This window comes from Rhinopithecus bieti, unplaced genomic scaffold (assembly GCF_001698545.2).
Source record: "Rhinopithecus bieti isolate Rb0 unplaced genomic scaffold, ASM169854v2 scaffold_6907, whole genome shotgun sequence".
NCBI classification, from domain to species: Eukaryota; Metazoa; Chordata; class Mammalia; order Primates; family Cercopithecidae; genus Rhinopithecus; species Rhinopithecus bieti.
In genome coordinates, this window is record NW_016805647.1 from 2,967,283 (window position 1) to 2,992,968 (window position 25,686).

The 25,686-nt window shown below is 46.3% G+C and overlaps 1 long non-coding RNA gene across 1 annotated transcript in view; it reads right to left on the reverse strand.

The window, feature by feature from the left end:
* Positions 1-16,707: 16,707 nt before the first annotated feature.
* Positions 16,708-25,686, reverse strand: part of LOC108530386 (uncharacterized) — a 100,393-nt gene continuing 91,414 nt past the window's right edge. The window contains exons 2-3 of the long non-coding RNA XR_001885820.1: positions 17,767-17,871; positions 16,708-17,105 (exon numbers count right to left, since the gene is read on the reverse strand). This is a non-coding gene — a long non-coding RNA (uncharacterized LOC108530386). The remainder of the gene's footprint in view (positions 17,106-17,766; positions 17,872-25,686) is intronic.

The window sequence follows — 25,686 nt, forward strand, 5'->3', positions numbered from 1 at the left end:
GGTTATTGTTACAACCCGGGGTTTCCCGGGGCAACGGGATGGGCGGGGCTCAGGGCACTGGCCCCGCCTTCTACTCCGGAGAGGACTGCCCCGCCCTTTGTTTCTAGACCCCTGACGTTCTCAAGTCTCCGTTCCAGGAACCTGACAGGGAGGATGCTCGAACTCTACTCTTCTTTGTGCCCTGGACTGGGCTGGGGAAAAAGAATGGGTCAAGAATACTTGGGTTCTAGGCCAGGCTTTGCCACAATTCTCGCTCCTCCATCCGCAAACATGTTCTTCATGGTGCCTGTGGGCATAGTTTTAGAGCTCCAGTTCTCAAAGTTTAACGCAGAGCAGAATCATCCCCTAGAGCTTGTTAACACTGTTGGACCCCAGCTCCAGAGTTTCTGATTCAGCAGGTCTGGGTTGGGGCCCCAGACTTTATATTTCTAACCAGCTCCCGAGTGATGCATGAGAGACCACACTTTGCAAACCATTGTTTTAGAGTCTGTGGGAGGTTCTTACTACGGTTGTTGGAACAAGTACTTGTCTAAAGTTCACAGTGTTTGGGGAGAAGCTTCTTATTCAGTTCCTGGATATTTATTGAGCACCTCTGACGCACCAGGCACTGTCCAGGGCTCTACAGTGAGAGCAGCAACTGAAACAAATGAAGTCCCCTGCTGCATAGACTACTCAGGAGTCAGATGCTAATCAGATCATCACATGAGCTCAGAAGGGCGAGGCTAGCTGAGAGGTTGATCAGTCCGTGGCCTCATCCTACAGGCTGCTGAGCTAGGTTTCCCAGTCACCACCGCACCTGCTGGCCTTTGCTCAGGGTATTTATCCCCTCTGCCTAGAACATCATTTCCCCTCCGCAAGGCCCTCATCAGAGATTCTCCCACTCTTCAAAGCTCCGTGCAAATGTCAACTTAACCCTGACATCTTCTCTAGCCTCAATTCCGAGCACTTTTTGTTCTCTGCTTGCCCAGACCGCTTATTGAGCTGCCAGCAACACCTTGTGCCCCTGTAGCACAATATTCCTATTATGCCAATCAGGAAACCGAGGCCCAGAATGGGCAGGTGACTTGCCCTGGTGGCATGGTCAGGACTGGAATCTCAAGCTCCTGACTTCTTTACCAGCCAGTACCTTGCTCCTGGGGAGGCCGGAGATGCAAAGGTCTCTGGGCAGGGGGAGGGCTGAGCCCAGGCCATGGGAGATGGCCTCCTTTCTCAAAAATTTCTTCCTTCCAGTTTAGGACATGAGGAGCAGGGCCAAGGGTGAGGGTAGGGGTGGGGCTGGAGGAGCCCCTCCTCATCCCCCAAGGTGGAAGCAGGTCTTGCTTGCAGATGTCTGGCATGGCATCTGCCTGAGTCACATCACAAGGCAAGGGTGGGCATGGCAAGTGCTGGCTGATGTCACCCCCGCCACCATCCATACACATACACACATCCTGCAGGTGGTTCTGCTTAGAGTCACAAGGAGCCTGAAATCATTGCTGAATCCACCTCCCCACCACCACATCACTCATATGCCCTCTATGCCTGGGGAGTCCACACTGGGAGCTGCCCACCTAAGGGACCCTGGACACCGAGCAAGCCTCCTGGCAGTCTGCAGCCCTGGCCCAGCTCTGAGCTGTGAGACAGAGGCCTGCTGAAGGCCATACCAGTGCTGGGAGGATCCTTCACTGGGGGCCCTGGCACAGGCTGCCACCGTGGGTCTGGGAAGCCAGGTTGGCAGAGATGCACTAGAGGCTGACTCAGGCTCTGTTCAGAGCCCTACTCTGCCCAGTGTCCACAGCTGCTGCCTGGACTCTCCTCTGAGGCCCATGTCTCATACACTCAGCTCCTACACACACACACACACACACACACACACACACACACTCAGACTCACACCCAATAGCACACACTCACATTCTTCTTCACTCACAACTTGGCCCCTACTCACACATTCATTTTGAGGCAGTATAATGTAGCGATTAAGAGTAAGAGCATGGGCAAGTTACATAACTGCTCAAAGTCACTCTTTACTACTCTACAAATGACCACCATAATAGCACTACCTTCACAGGATATTTGAAAAATTAAATACGTTCATGAATGTGAGCACCAGGCTCAGAATAAGCGTGCAATAAATGCTAGCTGTTTTTATTGCTGCTGTTGTGTGTACATATCTTCCCTTCCTACTTTGCCCAGCTCATACAGTACCACCTGGTCTTACCATGCACACAGTCACAGCCGCTCACTCACTTAGGCTCTCTAACAAGCACACTAGCCACGTGCCTCACACTTGTGTCCCAATTACACAGACCCATGGTTTCTACCTAGAGTTCCTTTGACCACCAGCTGTCACCCTTCCCTGCTCCCCCAGGCTGGCTCTCAACCTCCCATCCACCCTCCCTACCACGCCCACATTCATTTCTGTTCACAAACAAGCCCCACTTGCTTCCCCTTTCATTCCTCCTTTTTCCACACGCAGGCACATATTCTTCACTCACACCTCCCTGGACACTGGAACATGCTCACATTCCTGTGCACGCACACTCACTTGCCCACAGGCAGATGGATGTGCGTGTTACCCACTCAACTCGTGCTTGGATCACAAAACTTGTACACATACACTCAAACAATCCCAGTGCATGCCTCAATACCTCAGCTGGCTTGCCCATTCCCAGTGAGGAGCGCACATCACATAATTCTCCTAACACACACTGCCATCAGCAGACACCCCCTGACCGGGGGCTACAGTGGCACTCCCCTCGCCCTCAAGAGACTGTCTCCTCCCTGTCATTTCCCCTCCTCCAGTCTCAGCTCCCCAGCCCCTCCCAGAGCTCAGAATAGCCCCTGCCACCACTGCTGCTGCCACCGCTGAGCCATCAGGGCCCGCCAGAGCCTGCTTCTCAGTGCTTGCTGCCAGCTCTTCCGGCTCACTCAGGGCAAGTGAGGACAGGAGGACGAGTTTCTGTGAGGCCTGATGGGCATAGCTGCACTGCATCCCTAACAGCCCCTTCCAGAGCCCACCTGGAAGAAGTCAGCCTCCTGGGATTGGCTGCTGCCACTTGCTCAGGTTTCACCTGTGTGCCCTGGTCCTCATACCCCTGGCTGAAAGCAGAGAGGGCTGCCTCTCAGAGAAACCCAGGTCTGGGAAGGAAGAGGTTTGCTCAAGGAAGCGCAGTGAGTTAGGAACAGAGCCAGACCACAATCAACCCAGTCATTCCTAGCCCATCACGCGGGGGCTTGAGAAGACCCTCCCCTAAACCACATGGTTATCAAGAACCCACACCCTGCCAGCACTGAGCGGAGGCTGGTTGATATTTAATGCCACCATTGCCAGGAAAAAAAGAATAGCACAGGAGTGATGTCTGGGGACACCTCTGGAGGGGAAGGGAAGAGGCTGGTGACCAGAGGAGGCCTCCAGGGCAGAAAGGGGGAGTGTCTGCAGAAGCCAGAGGGGATATCAGGACAGCTGGGAGCGCCTCCAGGACAGGCTCAGGCCTGGCCCCTGCAGGGACGGTGTCAGGGAGTGGGTGGGGCTGAGCTGAGGAGGCTCCGCTGAGGGCACAGTGCAGCAATGCGGTCCCTATGAGAAGACCCAAGGCCCCTTACGCGGCCTGCACAGACCACAGACCAGGCCTAGGCAGAGAGTTCTGCTGGCCCTGGGAGGCAGCTTACAGCAGCGACTGCTGGGTGCCCAAGAACATGGAGCCCAGGCCCAAAAGACCTTGTACCTTCCTTGTCCAGGAGGCTGTACCACCACTGTACTGGCAGGGTAGAGAATGAATGCCAAAGTGAGCTCCTCTTACAGGCCAAACCCATTCTGCACACCATCGCATGCAATCCTATATTCTTATCCCCATAAGGTTCCCCAAGCACTCACTAAGTGCTGGCCCCTGTGAAGCACCTGACAGGCATTACCCAAAAGAGTCAGACTCCTAGGAGCAAGAACTGGGCACATCTCATTCATTGTTGTGTCTCTGGGGCCTAGAGCAGAGGCTGACACAGAGGAGACCTTCTGTACATATTTGTTGAGTGAAGGGATGTGAGAAGAAATCACAACCACCTGAGAAGCAGAAACTATTATTCCCATTTTCTGGATGAGGAAAGTGAGACTGAGAGAAGGGAAGTGAGTAACTTACTTCCCTGGAAGTCAAACTAGAGTCTAGGTTTGCTCCTTGCATAGTACTGAGGAGCAGGGAAAAAATGAGCTTAGGGGCAAATAACTTCCCTTTTCTAAGTCTCAGTTTCCTCATCTGTGAAATGGGAATGGCTGTACTTACATCAAGATCCCATATGTGAAGTGCCAAGCACAAAGCCCTGCAAAGAGTAAATGTCAAACATCACATGTCCTTCGTCCTCCTCCTCTGCCTTGGGTTTGTCCTGATAGTCTAAATTTCGGCAGGACCACACCTGGGATCTACAGTGCCTGTACGTCACCCCCTTTCTGTACCATGGGAAGGAGGTAGATTAATTTGTTAGGACTGCTGTGATAAAGTACCACAAACTGGGTGGCTTAAAACAATAGAAATGTATTGTCTCACAGTTCTGGAAGCTAGAAGTCTGAAATCAAGGTGTTGGCAGGACCACACTGTCTCTGAAGACTCTAGGGGAGAATCCTTCCTTGCCTCTTCTAGCTTCGGGCAGTTGCCGGCCATCCTGCATGTTTCTTGTCTTGTAGATGCATCACTCGAGTCTCTACCTCTGTCTCAACGTGGTGTTCTTCCCTGCCTGTGCCTTCACATGGCAATCTCCTGTCCGTCTCTGTCTTTCCTCTTCTTATAATGACATCCGCCATATTGGATTTAGGGCCATTCCTTTCTAGAATGACCTCATTTTAACTTAGCTAATTATATCTGCAGATACTTTATTTTCAAACAAGGCTATATTCTGAGGTTCCTGGAAAGGCATGAATTTTGGGGGGCCACTACAGAACCCAGTGCAAGAGATGTAATAGAAAACATGTAGGATTTGGAGACAGGCAGGTCCAGATTTGAATTCTGCCTCTTCACAAAGAAGCAATTTGACTTTGGCCTTCTCTGAGTCTTGTTTCTTATCCCGTAACGTGAGGACAACAACCTTGACCTCCCAGGGTTGTTGCAGGGAAAACATAAGTGATGATTTGATGGCAGTGCCCGGCAGAATAAGACCTAGCATCTCACCGTGGCCTCACTGCCAGCCATGTCCTGCCCAAATGTCCTCTCCTCTGGATTGCCCTGTCCCCAGGGCCTCCAACAGTGGCGTGAAAACACTGGGCTGCAGTATTCTGCTATTGGCCCTGCTCTTGGCTAAGTCACTTCTCTCTGGAGCTCTGTTTCCTGATCAGTCAAATGGGTGGAGGACCTAGGCAGATACTCTCGAAGCTTCCATCTGAGGGTGATGTTCATAGAGTCTTGAGACCTCCTCGCAAAATACTAGTTTGGAACTCTAAAGACACAACCGTCACTATAAGAAATCACTGAAAAGGGAGTGAGCTTTCTAGGAGAAAGTTACCCCTTCCAGCTTCTCTCCTCCCACCAGGCCCTCCCAGTCCCCACCAGGTCATGGAGGCAGTGGACTTTCCCAAGTCAGTGAGCCTCCGCCTGTGAGGACCCTCCACACTTACTGCTCTCCCCTTCGCGGCCATGGCCCCAGCGCTAGTAGGTGACTGTGGAAGGAGGTAGCTAGTACCAGCTCCATTAAGGATCCACTGTGTGGCCATGGAATGGTTACTTACCTCAGTTTCCCCATCTGCAAAATGAAGATCACATCTATCCCACTCCCCCAGAGGAGGTGCAAGAATGAGAGGAGATAATGAGGTAGGGAAGGAGCCATGTGGCCTCTGAAGAATTGTAAATATTTCTCTCTCTGGCTGATAGTTTGGCCTTGCCCCGTGTCCTCTAGATGTGTGGCCAGCGTCACCACCTCCTCAGCTTGACTCTTGGTCTCAGGGTCCCACTGTACAGGGAACCCTGGTAGAGAGGCTGGCGCCTCCTGGTGAATTAAGATAATTAGAACCACCAGTCCTGCAGAAGTGGCTGACGGAGGAAGGGAGGGAGGAAAGGCCTCCTGTGTGCCAGGCACTGTGTTGTGTGCTCCCTCTTATTTAATCCTGAAAGCCACACTCTGGAGTAGCCAGAGCTATTCCCATTGCAGATGGGGAAACTGAGGCAGGACTCCTGAGGAAACTTCACAGTGCCATTGTGAGAATGATAATAATAATGACTACTATTGACTGCTATGGTCAAAATGTTTAAGTCCCCCCCAAAATTAATATGTTAAAATCCTTACCCAAAAGATGATGGTATTAGAAGGTGGGGCCTTTGGGTGGTGATTAAGTCATGGGGCTGGACTTAATCCAGAATGGGATTTGTGCCCTTATAAAGAGGCCCTAGAGAGACCCCCTTCCCCTTCTGCCATGTGAGGTTGCGGCATAAAGTTGAAGTCTATGAACTAGAATACAGGCCCTCACTAGACTGAATCTGCCAGTGCCTGGATCTTGGACTTCTCAGGCTCCAGAAAGGTGACAGACACATTTCTGTTGATTATAAGCTACCCAGTTATAGCAGCTCAAGTGACTAAGACAATGACGAAGAAAACAATGTATCAAAGCACTTAGTAAGTGCACCCTTTACGCTAAATGAGTCCCTGGCTCTCACTTGATCCTAAATTAACCCTAGAGCCTGGGATTATTTTAGAAGGGATAGCAGAAGCTCAGAGAAGTAAAATAAATTTCTCCAGGTCACAGAGCCAGAACCTCAGCCCCGATTTTCCAGCCCCAAAGCCAACACTTTCATGGCTGCAGCTGCTTTCTCTCACCTGGTTGCTGCCTGCACAGGTGGGTGATGCCAAATAAGTGGGGCACAGACTTCCCAGGCCAAATGGAGCAGACAGGGTGGCAGGGAGGGGGCATGCCCTCTTCTCCCCTTTGTGTTGTGTGAAACATGCTTAGCCCACACCCTTAACTTCTACTTTTAATGACTGCAATTTAATACTTGGGTTAGAGTAAGTGAGGACAAGCCAAAAATGTGTTCCCCACCAATGCTGTCATCCTACCCTTTGTAAACTCTCATCAACCAGCCGATGGTCCCTCAGCTGGCCTGACCACCCTGGGACCTGGTTCCAGCCCCAGGCTGCTTTGCAGTCACTTCTTTGCTGCTCCTCTGGGTGCTAGGCATGACCTGATCTGGACCCCACCACAATGACCACAGCTCTTCCCTGCAGGGCCCAGGCCAGCCACGTGTGCTGCCCACATTCTCCCTGCAGCTGCCATTCAGAGGCCCTCTCACCCAGTAGAAAGACCTCATGCCATGCATGCTTATCCTAAGCCTACCTGCCTAACATGCTGTTCCTGAACCTTCGTTTTTATCTCCTGATCTCCTGGCCTCTGTCCCTTAACATGGAGAATACAGGAATTGAGCCCAAAAGGCTTGGGTTAGAAACCGGCTGTAACTCGGTGACCTTGGACATTTCATCTCCCTGAGCCTCAGTTCCTTAGCAGTAACGCAGCATTGGCATTGGCAGCAATAGCACAGGACTATTGTGAGGATGATAATAATAATAATAATGACAGCCTGGATGCAGTGGCTTACGCCTATAATCCCAGCACTTTGGGAGGCTGAGGTAGGTGGATCACTTGAGGTCAGGAGTTCGAGACCAGCCTGGCCAACATGCTCATGCCTGTAATCCCAGCAGTTTGGGAGCTCGAGGTGGCAGGATCACTTGAGCTCAGGAACTCCAGACCAGCCCAGGCAACGTCTCTACAAAAAAATAAAAAAATTAGCCGGACGCGGTGGCCTGCTCCTGTGGTCCTAGCTACTCAGAAGGCTGAGGTGGGCCGGGCGCCGTGGCTCAAGCCTGTAATCCCAGCACTTTAGGTGAAACCCCGTCTCTAGTAAAAATACAAAAATTAGGCAGGAGTGGTGGTGGGCACCTGTAATCCCAGCTACTTGGGAAGCTGAGGCAGGAGAATCACTTGAACCTGGAAGGCAGAGGTTACAGTGAGCTGAGATCGTACCACTGCACTCCAGCCTGGGTGACAGAGCGAGACTCTGTCTCAAAAAAAAAAAAGAGACAAAAGAAAATAACAATATTTCTTAAGAACATATTAAGTACAGCCTGCATGCTAAGTAATTCCATGGCTCTCACTTGATCCTTCATCAATCAGGAGATTATTTTACTGTCATCCCCATTTCACAGATGAAAAAAGGGAAACAGAAGTTCCCGGCACATAGTAGGCACTTGACAAGTGCTGCTTCTTTCTATGGCTTTTGGTTTTTCAACCATCTAAATTCATAAATTAAACCAACTATTCTCAAGCTGAGCCAGAGTACACAGCAGTTGTTCCTACCTGTGGCATCTGTAGGTGTCCGGCTTGCTCAGTGACTCTAGCTGGGCAAACGGATCATCCAGGCTGGCTCCTTGTTCTGAGATACCTCATCCAAAGATCTCACCCATCCAAACTCATAAAGAGTCTATGCTGGAGTCAGGAGATGTGGGCCCCTGGGCCAACTTGATCAGTGGTTTACTTAACTCCTCTGAGCCTCAGTTTCCTCTATTAATGTTGCAGAGAAGAGTAGTAGGAGTGGCACATAATAGGTGCATAATAAACTTTTGGCTCGACAACCTCTCCATATGCCTTAGTCGTTTGAATGAGATATAATTAAAGACCAATTCAAAACACTGACCAGCCAAACACACAAGGGAGCCATAAACACAGTGAACAAATCAATAGAGAGGGGGTGGGCGAGCAAGTGCTCTCCTGATGTCACTGGATAGGCCCTCCATCCCCACATTGCAATGTGTACAGATATGCTACCTTCTTGCCTGCTGGGAAGCACAGAGTTAAATCTTGTATCAACCACAGGAACTATTCTAAGTGTAGGTTTGTAGTTCATTCTCTTTTCCCGTTGGATTACAAAGCTCTTACTTCTTTTCCTTACTTAATGGTTGTATTATTATTTCATAAAAATCAGAATCTACCCAAATCCCCCCCCTCCGCCCTTTTTTTTTTTTTTTTTTTTTGGAAGTAGAGGCATAAATGATGAGGGGAAAAGTAGCACAGATACAGGAAGTCAATCCACATATAGGGTGAGACAGAACTCAGGCAGCTTCCTCGCATCCCTGGCAAATGCCTTTGAAAGTCAGCTTGCCTGTCACCTCTTCTAATAAGCCTCCTTGGATCACTTTGGATATGACTTAGGTTTCTCCAGAGAAACAGAGCCAATTGGAGATAGATTAGACAGATTGATTGATGAATAGATAGATAGATAGATAGATAGATAGATAGATAGATAGATAGATAATGAGGAAACTGGCTCACACAATTATGGAGGCTGAGAAGTTCCACAGTCTGCCCTTGCAAGCTGGAGATCCAGGAGAGCCAGTGGTATTGTTTCCAGCCCAACCCCAAATGCCTGAGAACCAGGGGAACTGCTGGTATAAATGCCAGTCCAAGGGCAGGAGAAGACCAATGTCCCAGCTCAAGCAGCAGGCAGGTGGGAAGGAGACAAATCCTCTCCTTCCCTCCTCTTTGTTCTAATCAGGCCTGCAACAGTTTGGATGATGCCCACCTACATTCGGGAGCTCAATCTACTTTACTGAGTCCACTAACTTAGAGGCTAATCTCATCTGGAAACACCCACACAGACACACCCAGAAATAACATCTCATCTGGGCATCCCTTGGCCCGGTCAAGTTAACACATACAAGAAACCATCACAAATGTATCAGTCATTCCTCCTATGTTCCCGATGCATGCTTCTCATTCTCACTCTCTGTTGTAATTACCTGTTACCAGGCCTGTTTACAGTCTGTGAGTTTCTCTAGCCAGGGTCTTTGCCTCACTCGTTCCTCTGTCAGGCCCAGTGCAGGACCTGAATGGGAGATGGGAAGGAACGGGGAAAGGGAATATAAGAGGCTTCACAGAGGTGAAACATTTGAGCTAGGTCTTCCAGTAATTTCCTGAGCACCTATTATATGCTGGGCATGAAGTGTGCAAGAATAAGAATGCCATATCCATTAAAAATGTATGTAGGCCAGGCACGGTGGCTCACACCTGGAATCCCAGCACTTTGGGAAACTGAAGCAGGTGGATCCCTTGAGCTCAGGAGCTCGAGACCAGCCTGGACAACATGGCAAAACCCTGTCTCTACAAAAAAAATACAAAAATTAGCCAGGCTTAAGGGTGCGCACCTGTGGTCCCAGCTACTTGGAAGGCTGAAGTGGGAGGATCGCTTGAGCCTAGGAGGTCAAGGATGCAGTGAGCCACTGCACAGTCCATGCTGGACAACAGAGTGAGACCCTGTCTCAAAAAAAAGAGTACATAAAGGGCCTCCCATAGTGACAGGCACATGATAGGAACTTAAGACGTGACAGCCATAGTTGTAATAGGAAAACACTGAAGGTCATCTGAAGGAGATTGTGCTATTGGCACAATTACACAGAGAAAAACTACGCAGCCCTCAAAAGTAATAAGGTAGACTTCTATGGACTGACACAGAAAGGTGGTTCTAACACAACACTCAGGAAGAAAGGAAGTGAAGGAAAAGTCACAGTGTCTATTGCATGCTAGGTGCCATGTGTCATATGATTACATGTCTGTAAATATTACACATGTGCATTACACTTGCATGTATATATGCGCATATATAGATATTTCTGGAAGGATTCCCCAAATCTGTTAAGAGTAGTTAGTTCCAATCAAGAGTGATATTGGGGATTGGGGAAAGCCTCCCCTTTTACTTTATATGGTTTTATATTGTTGAATATTTTTATCATAAATGTAAAATAGTGAAGGGAAAAGAAGAGTTGCTAGAGGAGGCATGTACTTGAGTGAATACTTTAATTAATGAATAAGTGCTCCAACCAGAGCCTCAGTGAAAAGCCCAGTGACTTGGTGAAGTGTGTGGTCCAGCAGCCTGGCCTTGTGACTTCCACCGCCCCAGGACAGGCCTGATGAGTGAAAGGGATAGGAAGACATGGAGTCTGATGGGGAGGGCCTTGGAGAAGGTCCCAGGGTCCCATACAAATCAGAGGTAGGGGAATTGGCCTCCCTTGAGAAGGGATGTGACTTGGGACCCCTGTGGAGTCACAGGGGTGGCCAGAGCTGCCTGAAGGTGAACGCTGTGCTCAGGAGGCTGGTCCTCTGCCAGAGCTGGGCCCTGATGGAGTCATGAAGACAGGACCCAATGCTCTGAGATAAAGAGGGAGCCTTGGACATCACTGAGCCATTGCCACTCCTCCCAGTGTGGGGAGGGGGTCAGGCACATGGGCAGGGGCAGAATTCAGGAATCATGATGTGGAGTAGCTGATTTCCCAGGCTCCCACATGGCTCCCCAGCAGGGAGGGCCTGATGAGTAGGGAGAACATGAGTCTTAAGAGAGAGACACAGGTGGTTTTGGAGCTTGACACAGACCCTGTGAGACCCTAGGGCCTCAACTGCCTCCTCAGGAAAATGGAAGCAATAATGCCTCTCTTGAGGGTAATTGTGAGAGTTGGATTAGGTACGAAAGTGGCCAAAGGAAGCCTCTAACTGAAGTAGGACTTAATCCATGGTGTTAAGATGGGTATGAGGAGTGTCTTTAGGAGGGGGTGGGAATTCATGGATAGGAACAGGGTAGCTGGGGCTTTGGACTCTGGTCTTTAGGTCTCATGCATGATATACTTCAGCGAGTGAAATCTACACTCAGCCCCGGCAGTTAAGAACTTGGTCTGGAGTCAGTCTCCAGTGCAAATTCCATTCCCTCACTTCTAATCATATGGCCTCTCCAGGCCTGAGATCCTTCATCATAAAAATGGAGATAATAGTAGTTTCTACCTCGCAGGTTTGTTATGAGACTTAAATGAATAAATTCTTGTAAATTACCTAGTACAGTGCCTGTACTGTAGGGGTTGTAAGGCAAAGAGGCTCAAATCTTTTCCACCTGAGAGAAAAGGACCCAGAGTTCCCAGTGGACCTCAGGCTGTGGCTTAGAGAAGAGACTGTCAGAAGGAGGAGGTGTGTGACTTTGGCACCCACGGTGCGGAGTGGCGAAGAGAGCAAAGGCCTAAAAGTCAGACAGATGCAAGCCAAATACCAGCGTCTCTACTTTCCAGCTGTACTTGTCTAAGCCTCAGTTTCCCTAACTAAAAAAAGTTGATTTTTGTGCCTGTTCTTGCTCTACCAGATATATTAAAGTATATATATAAAGTATATATATAAAGGCTTATACCTGTAATCCCAGTGCTTTGGGAGGCTGAGGCAGGTGGATTGCTTGAGCTCAGGAGTTTGAGACCAGCCTCGGCAACATAGCAAAACCCTGTCTTTGCAAAAATTAGCTGAGCATGGTGGCACACACTTGTGGTCCCAGCTACTCAGGAGGCTGAAGTGAGAGGATAATCTGAGCCTAGAAGGTCGAGGCTGCAGTGAGCCGTGATTGTGCCACCGCACTTCAGCCTGGGCAACAGAGTGAGACCCTGTTTCAATAAAAAAATTAAAAAATGATAAAGTAAAACTCCAGATACCACATCACCCAAAGCTCCCCCCTTCATCTTTATTTGCCATAGCTCCTTATTTCTGATCACAGTCTCGTGGGAGGAGTGAGCACTGGACTTGGAGTCTCAAAGACTCGCCTTTCAATCCCAGGGCATCCCCATCACCTGTGGGATTTTGAACAAATCTCTGCACTTGACAGACTCTCCATTTCCATGTCTGGGATAACGGAGAATTCCTCCTTCTTCACAGGGCTGGTGGGAGTGACAAGTGAGGCACTATGTGTGAACATGCCTTGCCCAATGTCTGCAGAACGCTCGTCTTAGGGTTAAATGTTCATTGTGACTTTTTCTTCACAAGCCTTTATTATTATTATTATTTGGATGCCTACATTTTACAGTCAGTTTAAGAACAACTTAGCTTTACTCTCCTTGACCAAATGAACACCCTGAAATGTGGAAAGCATACATACTCTGAGTCTGATGGGCCTGGTTTAGATCCTAGCTCTAGCTCTGTGTCCCTGGCCAAGTCACTTTGCCTCTCTGAGTCCTAATTTTCTTAGCTATAAGGTGGCATTGGTAGTATCTATTTCGGCTGGGCACGGTGGCTCACACCTGTAATCCCAGCACTTTGGGAGGCTGAGGCGGGCGGATCACTTGAGGTCAGGAGTTTGAGACGAGCCTGACCAACATGGTGAAACCCTGTCTCTACTAAAAAAAAAAAAAAAAAAAAAAATTAGCCCAGCATGGTGGTGAGTGCCTGTAGTCCCAGCTACTCCAGAGGCTGAGGCACAAGAATCACTTGAACCCAGGAGGCAGAGGTTGCAGTGAGCCAAGATCACACCACTGCGCCCCAGTCAGGGTGACAGAGCGAGACTCTGTCTCAAAAAATAAAACAAAACAAAACAAAAAAACCTACTTCACAGGGTTGTTGTGAGGATGACAATGACAATAGTGGTAATAATAACAGGGGAGGGGCTGAGAACTGGCTTCGCAACCACTATCAGGGTGGGACAGCTGTGGAGTGACAGATCAGACACCTGGGCAGGTAGAAGGGTCTTCATCTAGCAGGTCACCACCTGAAAAAAACACCTCGAAAGCTGCTGTCACCTGCCTGAGGGTGATACTTGAGGGAGGAGTGGCAGTAAGGAAGGGCAGGCTTAGGGGCTGCAGCCTAAAACTGGGTTCCTGTGTAACCCTCTGCACATTGTCTGTCTTCACCAACAGCGGCTGCCTCCTGAAGCAGAGTCTCAGTTCAGCTGGGAAAGGTCTTTGGATGAGGTATGTCAGAACAAGAAACCAGCCTGGGTGATCTGTTTGCCAAGCTAGAGTGACTGAGCAAGCTGGACACCTAGAGACGTCCCAGGTAGGAACAGCTGCCGTGTATGGTTGGTGGGAATGTAAATTAGTTCACCCATTGTGGAAGATGGTGTGGTGATTCCTCAGAGATCTAGAACCAGAAATACCATTTGACACAGCAATCCCATTATGGGGTATATGCCCAAAGGAATAGAAATCATTCTGTTACAAAGATGCATGCACGCACATGTTCATTGCAGCACCATTTACAATAGCAAAGACATGGAATCAACCCAAATGTCTATCAATGATAGACTGGATAAAGAAAATGTGGTACATATACACCATGAAATACTATGCAGCCATAAAAGGGAATGAGATCATCTCCTTGGCAGGGACATGGATGGAGCTGGAAGTCATTATCCTCAGCAAACTAACACAGGAACAGAAAACCAAACACTGCATGTTCTCACTTAAAAGTGGGAGCTGAACGATGAGAACAAATGGACACAGGGAGGGGAACAACACACACTGGAGCCTGTAGGGCGGTGGGTTGGAGGAAGGAGAGCATCAGGAAGAACAGCTAATGCAGGCTTAATACCTAGATAGGTGCAGCAGACCACTGTGGCACACTTTTACCAGTGTAACAAACCTGCACATCCCGCACAGGTACCCCAGAATCAAAAATTAAAAATTAAAAAAAAAAAGACCTGGAAAAAAAAAGAGAATAATGGATTTAATTTATGAATTTAGATAGTTGAGAAACCAAAAGCCATAGAAAGAACCAGCACTTGCCAAGTGCCTACCACGTGCCTGGAACTTCTGTTTCCCTCTTTTCATCTGTGAAATGGGAATGACAATCAAATAATGCCAACCTCTCCGGATTGATGAAGGATCAAGTGAGAGCCATGGAATCACTTAGCACGGAGGCTGCATTTTATAAGCCCTTGAGAAATATTAGCGCGTATTATTATAAGGCATAGGGCAGAGGGGAGGGGTGGTTAATGAGACAGAGATCACAAGAAGGGGTGGATGCTTCAGAGAAAGATGATGGATTCAGTTGGAGCGAGCTGAGTTTGTGTGCCAGTGGGTCAGCCAGCGAAGAAGTCCATTTGGCAGGCAGTTGATACGGTGGTGGTCATGAGGCCACAGTCTGGAACTCTGGGCAAAGGTCTGGACAGGAGATGTAAATCTGGAAGTCCTTGGCCCAGAGGTGGTGAAACCGTGACTGGTTGGGGGTGAAGACCCCAGGGGTGATGCTGGAGCAGAATATGAAAAGAACAGAGAGCCAAAGGGGGCTGGCTGAGGAACACCAAGATGTTAGGGGGAACAGAGCCAGGGCAGACTGGAAGCTTCTGGGAAGGAGCAGCCCGTGAACTCAGAAAGGGTGAACTCAAAAGAATCAGGAAGAGAGTGGTTAAAGAAGAAGGAACTAGTAAATAGCATATAGGTCACGGACAGGTCAAGAAATCAAAGGCCTAAAAGCACATGTTACAGTACATACTTTCTCAGGCCAATGTAGGCCAAAGAGTGAGGCAGTGACTGCCCTAAGTATACACTACCAGCTCCCAGCCAAGTGAGGCCAACCTGTAAAGCTCACGTAAGAACTGTGAGTCAGCCAGGGGCCCTCAAAACGGAACCTCAAGGCTCTTGAAAGGCAATGTAGAGGAGGAGAGGGGCTCAACCTCTCTGCCTGAGACTGTGAAACCCTGGCAGGCCTCTAAGCAGCTCTGAGACAGTTTCCTCATCTGTAAAAAGGAGATCATATCCAAACTTTATATCAGGGTTGTATAAGAATTGGATGACATCATAAGATACCCAGTATGCAATGGGCACTCAAAGGTTAGTGTTCTCTACTATTTTAATATAAAAGTATTGATCCCTAATGATGGTCCTGAATCACTAAGAAAAAGTTACATTCAGGTCAATTGCCCTCCTTTTGGAAACACAGGGAAGGATGTAATGTACTTTAAAAAGATTCACAGTAGCCGGGCGCGGTGGCTCAAGCCTGTAATCCCAGCACTTTGGGAGGCCGAGATGGGAGGATCACGAGGTCAGGAGATCGAGACCATCCTGGCTAACACGGTGAAACCCCATCTCTACTAAAAAATACAAAAAACTAGCCGGGCGAGATGGCGGGTGCCTGTAGTCCCAGCTACTCGGGAGGCTGAGGCAGGAGAATGGCGTAAACCCAGGAGGCGGAGCTTGCAGTGAGCTGAGATCTGGCCACTTCACTCCAGCCTGGGCGACAGAGCGAAACTCCGTCTCAAAAAAAAAAAAAAGATTCACAGTAGAGGTCACATCTGTCTTATTTTCGAAGATAGTTGGTCTTGGTGATGGGGTACCCCCGGCATGACCACCAGGCTCCCCTTCAGCACCATGATTCAGTGGCTTTTCCTAGAAGGAAACGGGCATCTGCCGATTAGCTCCCTGTTCGGAAGTCATGGGGAGCTTTCCTCACTAGTCCAGAAAGACCCAGATGGCTGGGGGATGAGAGGAAAGCCATGCAGAGCTCACAGAGGAGCCCCAGCGAGGGTTCAGGTTAGGAGAGTCAGGTTAAGTTGTTCTTAAAATGTCTGGTAAAGATTCAGTCACAGTTAACATTTACTCCAAGTACTGAGCCAGGCACGGTCACCTATCACATATCACACAGTCTCAGTTGTCACTCTCACCAGCCTCAGGAGGAAGATGGAATTCTCCTCTATCTCACACATGGACACGGAGAGTCTATCAAGTGAAGTGATTTTCTCAAAGTCACACAGGTGGCTCTCGGACGGGAAGGAGTGCCTGTGGTCAGGAAGGAGAAGTAAGCTGGATGTGAGGAGCTGGGAAGGAAGCCAATGAGGGAGGAAGCTGTGGGCAGTGTGATGTCTGGGTTTCACTTTAATACTTTCTAGCAGAACAGTACCAGACACAGGGAGGGGCTGGGACCTGGCCTCACGACTACCACCATGAAGGGACCGCTCTGCAAGTGACAGACCAGACACCTGGGCAGGCAGAGGCGTTTCCATCTAGCAGGAGCCCGCCACCTGCAGACACGTATCAAAACACTGCCATCACTGTTCTTATTCTATGACTTAGTGAAGGAGTCACGACAAGGAAGGGAAGAGGTTTGAGGGCTGCGTGCCTGAAATTGAGCCTCACTGGTATCCAATGGTGGCCAGGAGAGCAGAAGCAACCAACACACCAGCTGTGAGTCCACAAGGCCCTGGAGGAAGTCTCAGGGTCAAGTGGGAATGAAACGGAGATAAGAAAACCTACAACACTGGGCTTTGCAAGAAGCATGTAACAGCACATGCGGAACGACCCGGGAAGTTCCTGGTACCGAGCAGGCGCTGCTTTCTTCTTCTCACCTCGTGTTTGTCAGATGAGGATGCGGAGGCCTGGAAAGGAAGAGTGACATCACATACATAGTGAACTAGTGATGAAACCCAGACTGGGATCCCGACTGCCTGCTACCCAGGCCCCAACCCTTAGGCACTTGATGACCCATTCCTCCTGAACCAGAGGGACGTGGTTGCAACACCACAGCAGTTCAGATCGTGTTAACAAACATAGAGTCTGGACTGTACTGCCCAGCACTGGAGCCACTAGTTCCGTGGAGTCCCCGAGCACTTGAAACGTGGCTGGTTCAAGTGAGATGTTCTGTTAAGTATAAAAACACATCAGATTTGAACATTTTGTAGGAAAAAAGGTTTCAAGTATCTCACGAATGATTTTTGACTCTGATTACATGCTGAAATAATATTTTGACTGTATTTGGTTAAATGAAAATATTTTTAAGTTAATGTTACCAACTTCTTTTACTTTTAAAAAAGATGGATGCTTACTGATTATTTGTTTATTGAGATGGGATCTCACCCCATTGCCCAGGCTGGAGTTCAGTGAAACAATCAAAGCTCACTGCAGCCTTGAACTACTGGGCGCCAGCAGTCCTCCCACCCCAGCCTCCCAAAGCACTGGGATTACAGGCACATGCCACCAAGCCCAGCTCCTTTTATTAAGGCAGCCACTAGAAAATTTAAAATTATACACGTGGCTCACCTTATATTATCATTGGGCAGCACAGGTCTTGTAGTAGGAGATGAGGCTGTCCTCGCCTGTTCAGAGGACTGAGCTGAATTCTAGACTGCACATCTCAGGAGGCACCTAGGCAAAGAGGAGTAGATTCAGAGCATGAGGAGGGTGGGGAAGGGACTCAGAATGAGGTCACGGTATTGCACAGCTCTAAGGGCACCACCCTTGGTATGGTCCAGCAGGCATATGAGCTATGTCATGTAAGGGACAGTTGAAGAAACTGGACATGTTCCACCTGGAGAGAAGACATGGAGAGGGGATGTGATCACTGTCTTCAAATAGCAAGGGACAGTCACGGGACACTGGGGACAGATGTGTTCTGTGTGGCTTCAAAGAGGAGAGCTGAGATTCAAGGCAGAGCTCCAGGGAGCAGACTTCCACTCTAAGGAAGGCCCAGGGCCCTCCAAAGCCAGGCTGTGCTTCCTTTTTTGGGGGCACAGAGAGGGAATGGCATTTGGGGCCCCTTGGCGGATTTGCCTTGGGAGGGGTGAAGCACAGAAGAAAGAAATGTGTTAGATTATCTGTAGTGGAAAACGTCCTCACACCTTGGGCCTCTGGGGCACCCCTGGGCTGGGTGGCTGCCCCAGGTAGGCCAAAACAGAGGGTCTCTCTGAGGTTTCAGCCTAATAATAATAACACTACAAAACTGCTTATTGAGCATCTATTACATACCAGGGGACTTTACACATATGATTACTGTGTCTCTCGCCTACCCCGAGGAAGTGGGTACTATTTCCCAATTATTAGGTGGAGAAGGAAACTGAGGCTCAGAGAGGAGGAATGCTTTATCCCAGCTTACACAGCCAGGATGAACTGGGATTTGAACCCAGTCTGGCTGATCCCAGGGCCCACAGGCATGGGGTGGCCTCCTCAGGGAGCCTAGAGGGGCAAGGGCCAGCTAGAGCCCTGGGGAAGCTGGGTTGGTTCTTCATGGGAAGCCAGAGCCCCACTGGGCTCTCCAATTAGCAAGAGCAGAGAAATCAGAGGCAGCAACAAGCTCTGCTAATGAGCTGCCACATTAAACAATGAGTCACACTTCCATACGGTGCCGCTCCAGCCCTAACCCGGAACAAACAAGCTGTGAGAAACAGTTTACAAAACAGCGAGGTGTGACTGTCTCCCTGCTGCCGCCCGCTGCTGCTGCCACCATCAAGGCACTGCAGCCACCACCACGCCCACCGCCCATGGGCACACACAGGTGCAAGGGGCAGACCCGGGAGGGGGCTAAAGAGCCAGCCCTGACTTCTGAGCTCAGCGGGAGTACCCTTCTTTGGCAGTGACCCGGGGACAGACTCTGAGCTGCAGCTTCCACTGCATTCTAACCATCTCCTGGGATGCAGAGATTCTGTCATTTGGTCACTCTGTGACCTAGGGCAAATGACTTAATCTCTCAGGGTCTCAGTTCTCTTATCTGTATTGTGGGGATAATAATATCTAGCTCATTCTTTAATTGTGAAGACTAAATGTGATCATCACATAAACCTACTGCAGAGCCTGGCACAGAGGACTTATGCAGCAAACCATTCACCCCCCAACCCTTGCATCCTTCCCTTCTCTTGTATAGGGAATCCAGCTCAGAGCTAGTCTTGTAGAAATCCCCCATTCATGGTGTCTGCCTTCCTTTTCCTGACCTATACTGTATCTGTTTGTGTCCCTGGCTTACCCCCTACTGAAATATGGGATCCTGTGAGCAGGGACTTGTCTTACTCATTTCCACACTCTCAGACCCAGCACAGGAGGTGGCAGGGTGCAGTGGGAGGAGCATTAGGCATTAGGGACAACAACTGTGAGTTCAGATCTCTCCTCTGGCAGTTATTATCTGTGGGATCCTGAGCAGCTATGCTAAGAACCATTTACTGAACACTTCCCTGTGCCAGACCCAAAAGCTTCATGTGTTCTATCCCATTTAATCCAAAGAGGGGTGTTACTGTCCCATCTCACCAAAGAGGAAATAGGCTCTCAGAGCAGCTAGGTAGCATGGTGTGATGTCTTTGTAATGTGTCAACTAGGCTCAGCTGAACTACGTTTCCCAGAATTCCCTTTCCTGTATGTTTCAGGTTAGAATCCCCTAGTGGTTCTGTTTCTCTAATTGAAACCTGACTGATACACATGGCCAAGTTTTCGGAGTAAGATAGTGATGGAGCTGGAGTTCGAAATGGGTGTTTCTGTCACCCAGCTGAAGATTGTTAACTACTCACTCTGATAATAATAGCTAATACATAGTAATTATGAGCCAGTTATATTTTTACTCATTTAATTCCCCCAGCACTCCTATAGGTCATTTCTATCATTAGCATCTCAATTCTTACAGGTGGGGAAACTGAGGCACAGAGAGGTTAATTTGCACAAGGTCACATAACTAAGAAGTGGGAAATCTGAGAGTTAAACCCAGATTGATTGGCCACACAGTCCATCTTTTTATCTGTTGCATTCTTCTACCTCTCAACTCTATATACTACAACTTAATCCCTAAGACTCAACTTTCCTCATCTATAAAATGGGGATAATCATACCTAATGTACAAGATACTTGTGATAATTAAGTGTGAAAATGTAGTTACAGGGCTTCTGGACAGAAGAAATAACAGGGAGTCGATTCACCCTCTCTCCTAAAGCAACTGAAAACCTAGATAAAATATATGAAACAACAGTTTTCAGACACTGAACATAAGGCAGTACAAAACAGCAATTCCTCCGAGACAAGAAACTAATGAAGTAAGCCCTACACTTGCCAGCTTCTACCTGGGGAGAGTTTCCAGGCTGCAGCACAAGGAGTAGCATCCAAGCTATTATAGCTCCCTGAGTGGAGGAGACAGAACAGAGATGCTGAGAGGCCAACGTGACTAGAGTTCACAGGGCAGAGAACTGGAGAGGAGAGCTTCTCAGAGAGAGAGCTCCAAAGATCTGCAGAGAGTCCTCTTCAAGCCTTCAGGTGAATATTGAACGGTATTTGTATGTGAGGAAAATACCTAGGTTTAAGAAAAGAGTATCCCAAAGGAGCAGAGGAAACAGTTTCCAAAGACCTGGAGTGGTTTGCGTCCCTATCAACCAGAGTGGAAAACTTCATAAATCACAAAGCATCAAGTAGATTCCTTAAAAGGGCATTGCTTTAACAGTGGGAGGAAACGTAGTGGTCCTGCCTAAGAACGCTGCAAAGTGAGCCTCAAAAAATAAAACTTTTCAAGTAACTTAACTGCATCCCAGAACAAAGTTTAATAATATTTATAGGAATATTAAAATGGTCAGCACACAAGGTAAAGTTCATAAAACATCCAACAAAAAACTACTAGGCATGCAAAGAAACAGGAAAATACAACCGATAATGAGGATAAAAAAATTAAGCAATAGAAACATACCCAGCCAGGTGTGGTGGCTCACACCTGTAATCCTAATGCTTTGGGAGGCCGAGGCAAGCGGATTACCTGAGGTCGAGAGTTCAAGACCAGCCTGGACAACATGGTGAAACCCTGTCTCTACTAAAAATACAAAAAATTAGCCAGGTGCAGTGGCACACGCCTGTAATCCCAGCTATTCTGGAGGCTGATGCAGGAGAATTGCTTGAACCCAGAATTACTTAACCTCCTCTTGAACCCAGTGAAGGTTAATCACGCCACTGCACTCCAGCCTGGGCTAGAGGGCAAGACTTCATCTAAAAAAAAAGAAAAAAAAAAAGAAAGAAACATACCCCCAAATAGCACAGAAGATAGAATTAGTATATAAGACATTAAAACAATTATAATAACTATATTCCATAAGCTTAGAAAACTAGAGTAATGACTGATCTTGTTAAGTAGAGAGAAAGGGGAGAAAAGACCAAAATCAAACTTGTAGATGTAAAAAAAATACAATGTCTGCAATGAAAAATGACACTGGATGGCATTAACAGCAGATTTGAATTAACACAGAAGAAAGGACTAGTAAATTTGAAGACATAGCAATAGAAACTATTTAAAATAAAATACAGAAATATATATAATGATATATATACTATATATATATATAAAATGAACAGCTCATCAATGAGCTGTGGTATAATTTTATGCAGTCTAACATATGTGTACTTAGAGTCTCTCAAAGAGGAGAGGAGCATAAAAATATTTAAATAAATAACCAATAATTTCCCAATTTGATACAAACCATAAACCATGGATTCAAAAATACCAACAAACATCAAGCACCAAGGAATGTAATGATTAAATTGCTTAAAACCAGTAATAAAGAGAAAATCTGAAAAGTAGCAGAGAAAGAGACACATTCTATACAAAAGAACAATGAATGACAGCAGACTTCTAATTGGAAATATTTCAAGCAAGAAGACAGTAGAATAACATCATTAAAGTACAGAAGGTAAAAAAATAACGAAAAAACCTGTCAACCCAGAATTCTGTATCCTGTGAAAATATATTTCAAAACAGAGGAGAAATGATTACTTTTTCCAAAATAAAAAGTTGAAAACATTCATCACTGGCAGACCTGATCTACAAGAAATGTTGAAGAAAGTCCTCAAGTCAGAAGGAAAAATGACACCAGATGGAAATTTTAATCTACACCAAGAAACAAAGGGACTCTGGAAAAGTAGTTATGTGAGAAAACATTGAATACTTTTTTATTTCAAAAGTATCTTTAAAAGATAATTTATTGGTTAAAGCAAAACAATAAGTATTCTGTGTTTATAACATATATAGAAATTAAGCACACGACAATAATAGCCTAAAGGTTGTGAAGGAGGAAAGAGAAGCATGCTGTTGTAAGGTTCGTACTCTGTGTGAAGTGGTATAATATTACTCAAAGTGGTTTGGGATTGAGGATGTACACTATAAACCCAAAAGTAACCACTAAAAAATAGTTGTATCTAATTAAGCTAATAAAGGAGATAAAATGAAATCACAAAATATCCAATCCATAAAAGGCAGAAAAAGAGGGAAAAGGGAACAAACAATATATGGGACAAATAGCAAGCAAATAGCAAGAAGGTAGATTTAAACCTAATCAAATCAATAATCACATTCCATATAAATGATCTAAATGCCACAATTAAAAAGCCAAATTGTCAGATTGTTTATACGAGCAAGATTCAACTCTATGTTGCGTGTAAGAAATCCACTTTAGGCTGGGCACAGCGGCTCATGCCTATGATTCCAGCAATTTGGGAGGCCAAGCTGGGCAGATCACTTGAGGCCAGGAGTTCAAGACCAGCCTGGCCAACAAGGCAAAACCCTGTCTCTACTAAAAATACAAAAATTAGCCAGGTGTGGTGGCTACCTGGGAGGCTGAGGCAGGAGAAGCGCCTTGAATCCATGAGGCAGAGGTTGCAGTGAGCCGAGATTGTGCCACTGCACTCCAGCCTGGGCAACACAGTGAGACTCCCTCTCAAAAAAAAAAAAAAAGAAGAAGAAGAAAGAAAGAAATCCACTTTAAATACAAAATAAATAAGTTAAAAGTAAAAATTATTAGTAAAGATGTACTGTGCTAACAATAATCAACAGAAAACTGAAATGGCTATATTAATATAATGTAATACAAAGTAGATTTCAAGTAAAGAATATTACCAGTCATTATGAAAGAGTCATTTCATAATGATAAAGTGTTTAATTCATCAAGAAAATATAACAGACATTTATACACCTAATATATATAACAAACATTTTTTCCTAAATATAACAAATATTTTATATACCTAATATCAGAGTTTCAAAATACATTAAGTAAAACTTGATATAATTACAAGGAAAAATGGATGGACAAATCTACAATTACAGTTGGAGATATAATTGATAGAACAAGCAGGCAGAAAATCAACAAGAATGTATAGTAAACTTGAACAACACTATCAACCAACTTAACTGACATTTATAAAACACTTTGCCCAACAACTGAAGAATACAAAGTTTTCAGTGTACATAAAAACATTTATCAAGATAGACCATATTCTGACCATAAAACAAATTTCAATACATCTAAAATGAGTCAAAGTGTGTTCTCTGACCACAGTGGAATTAAATTACAAATCAATAACAAAAAGGTATCTGAAAAATCCCCAAATAGTTGAGAACAAAATAAGATACTTTTAAATAACCTACAAGTTAAAAAAAATAAAATAAATCAAAAGAGGCATTAGAAAGTATTTTGATCCAAGTGAAAATAAAAATGCAACATATCAGAATTTGTAGGATACCACTAAAGCAGTACTTAGTGGGAAATTTATAGGACTAAACACCTATATTAGAAAAGAAGAAAGGTCTCAAATAGTGTTATCAGCTTCTATCTTAAGAGATAGAAAAGGAAGAGTGAATTTAACCAAAATCAGCAGAAAACAGAAATAATAAAGACCAGAGCAGAAATAAATGATATAGAAAACAAAAAAAGCAATAAAGAAAATCACATGCAATCAAAAGCTATGTGGTTTTTTTTCTTTTCCTTTTCTTTTCTTTTTCTTTCTTCTTTTTTTTTTTTTTTTTTTTTTGAGACAGAAGTTCTCGCTCTGTCGCCCAGGCTGGAAGTGCAGTGGCCGGGTCCAGCTCACCTGGCAAGCTCCGCCTCCCGGGTTTTACGCCATTCTCCTGGCCCTCAAGGCCCTCCCCCGAAGTAGCTGGGACTATGCAGGCGCCCGCCACCTGCGCCCGGGCTAGTTTTTTTTGTATTTTGTTTAGTAGAGACGGGGTTTCCACCCCGTGTTAGCCAGGATGGTCTTGATCTCCTGACCTCGTGATCCACCCATCTCGGGCCCTCCCGCAAAGTGGGCTGGGATTACAGGCTTGAGGCCACCGCGCCCGGCCCTTTTCTTTCTCTTTTCTTTTTTTAAAGAAGATCAAATGACTATTGGAAAAATACCAAGTGAGTTGTCTGCAGCAGAGCACATGTTTTGGAGTCCAACAGACCAGATTTCAGTTGCAGCTCGAGTGTTAGTATGCGATTTTGGATTGTCCATGCCTCGGTCTCCTCCTGCATAAAATGTACCTGCCTTGCTATTTCATACATTGCTGATGAGGGTAAAAATGTAAAAAATTTTAAATGCATTTTCCCTTTGACCCAACAGTCCCAGTTCTGGGAATTTATTCTGCAAGAAACTTTTTCTTTAACAGCTCTTCTAAGATCTAATTCCCATACCACACAACTCACCCATTTAAAGTGTGTAAGTCAACAAATTTTAGTTTGTTTTCAGAGTTGTGCAACCTTTACCACAATTTATTTTAAAACATTTTCATCTCTCCCCTGAAATTCCATACCCATTAGGAGTCACTTCCATTTTCGACCACTTTCTCCAGCCTTAGGCAACCACTAATCTACTTTCTCTATATATAGATTTGCCTATTCTGGACATGTTATATAAATGGAATCATACACGATCCTTCATGACTGGCTTTCACTTAGCGTAATGTTTTTAAGGTTCGTCTGTGTTGTAGCATGTATCAGTACCTCATTTCTTTTTATTGCCAAATAATATTTCATTGTATGAATATATGATGTTTATCCATTCACTGGTTGATGACGTTTTGATTATTTTTATATTTTTGCTATTATGAATAATGCTGCTATGAACAATCATGTACAAGCTTTTGTGCAATTTTATGAACATGTTATTATTTATCTTAGTTGTATACCTAGGATAATTTCTGGGTCACATGATAACTCCATGTTAACATTTTGAAGAAATGTTTCCAAACTGTTTTCCATAGTGGCTGTACCATTTTACATTCCCACCAGCAATGCATTGGAGTTCCAGTTTCTCCATATTCTCATTAATTGTCATGGACTAAATGTTTGTATCCCTTCAAAATGTATATGTTGAAGCTCTATGTCATTGTATTAGGGATAGGACCTGTAACAGGTGATAAAGGTTATACCTTTATCATAAAGGTGAGGCCCTAATATGGCTCTTATAAGTGCC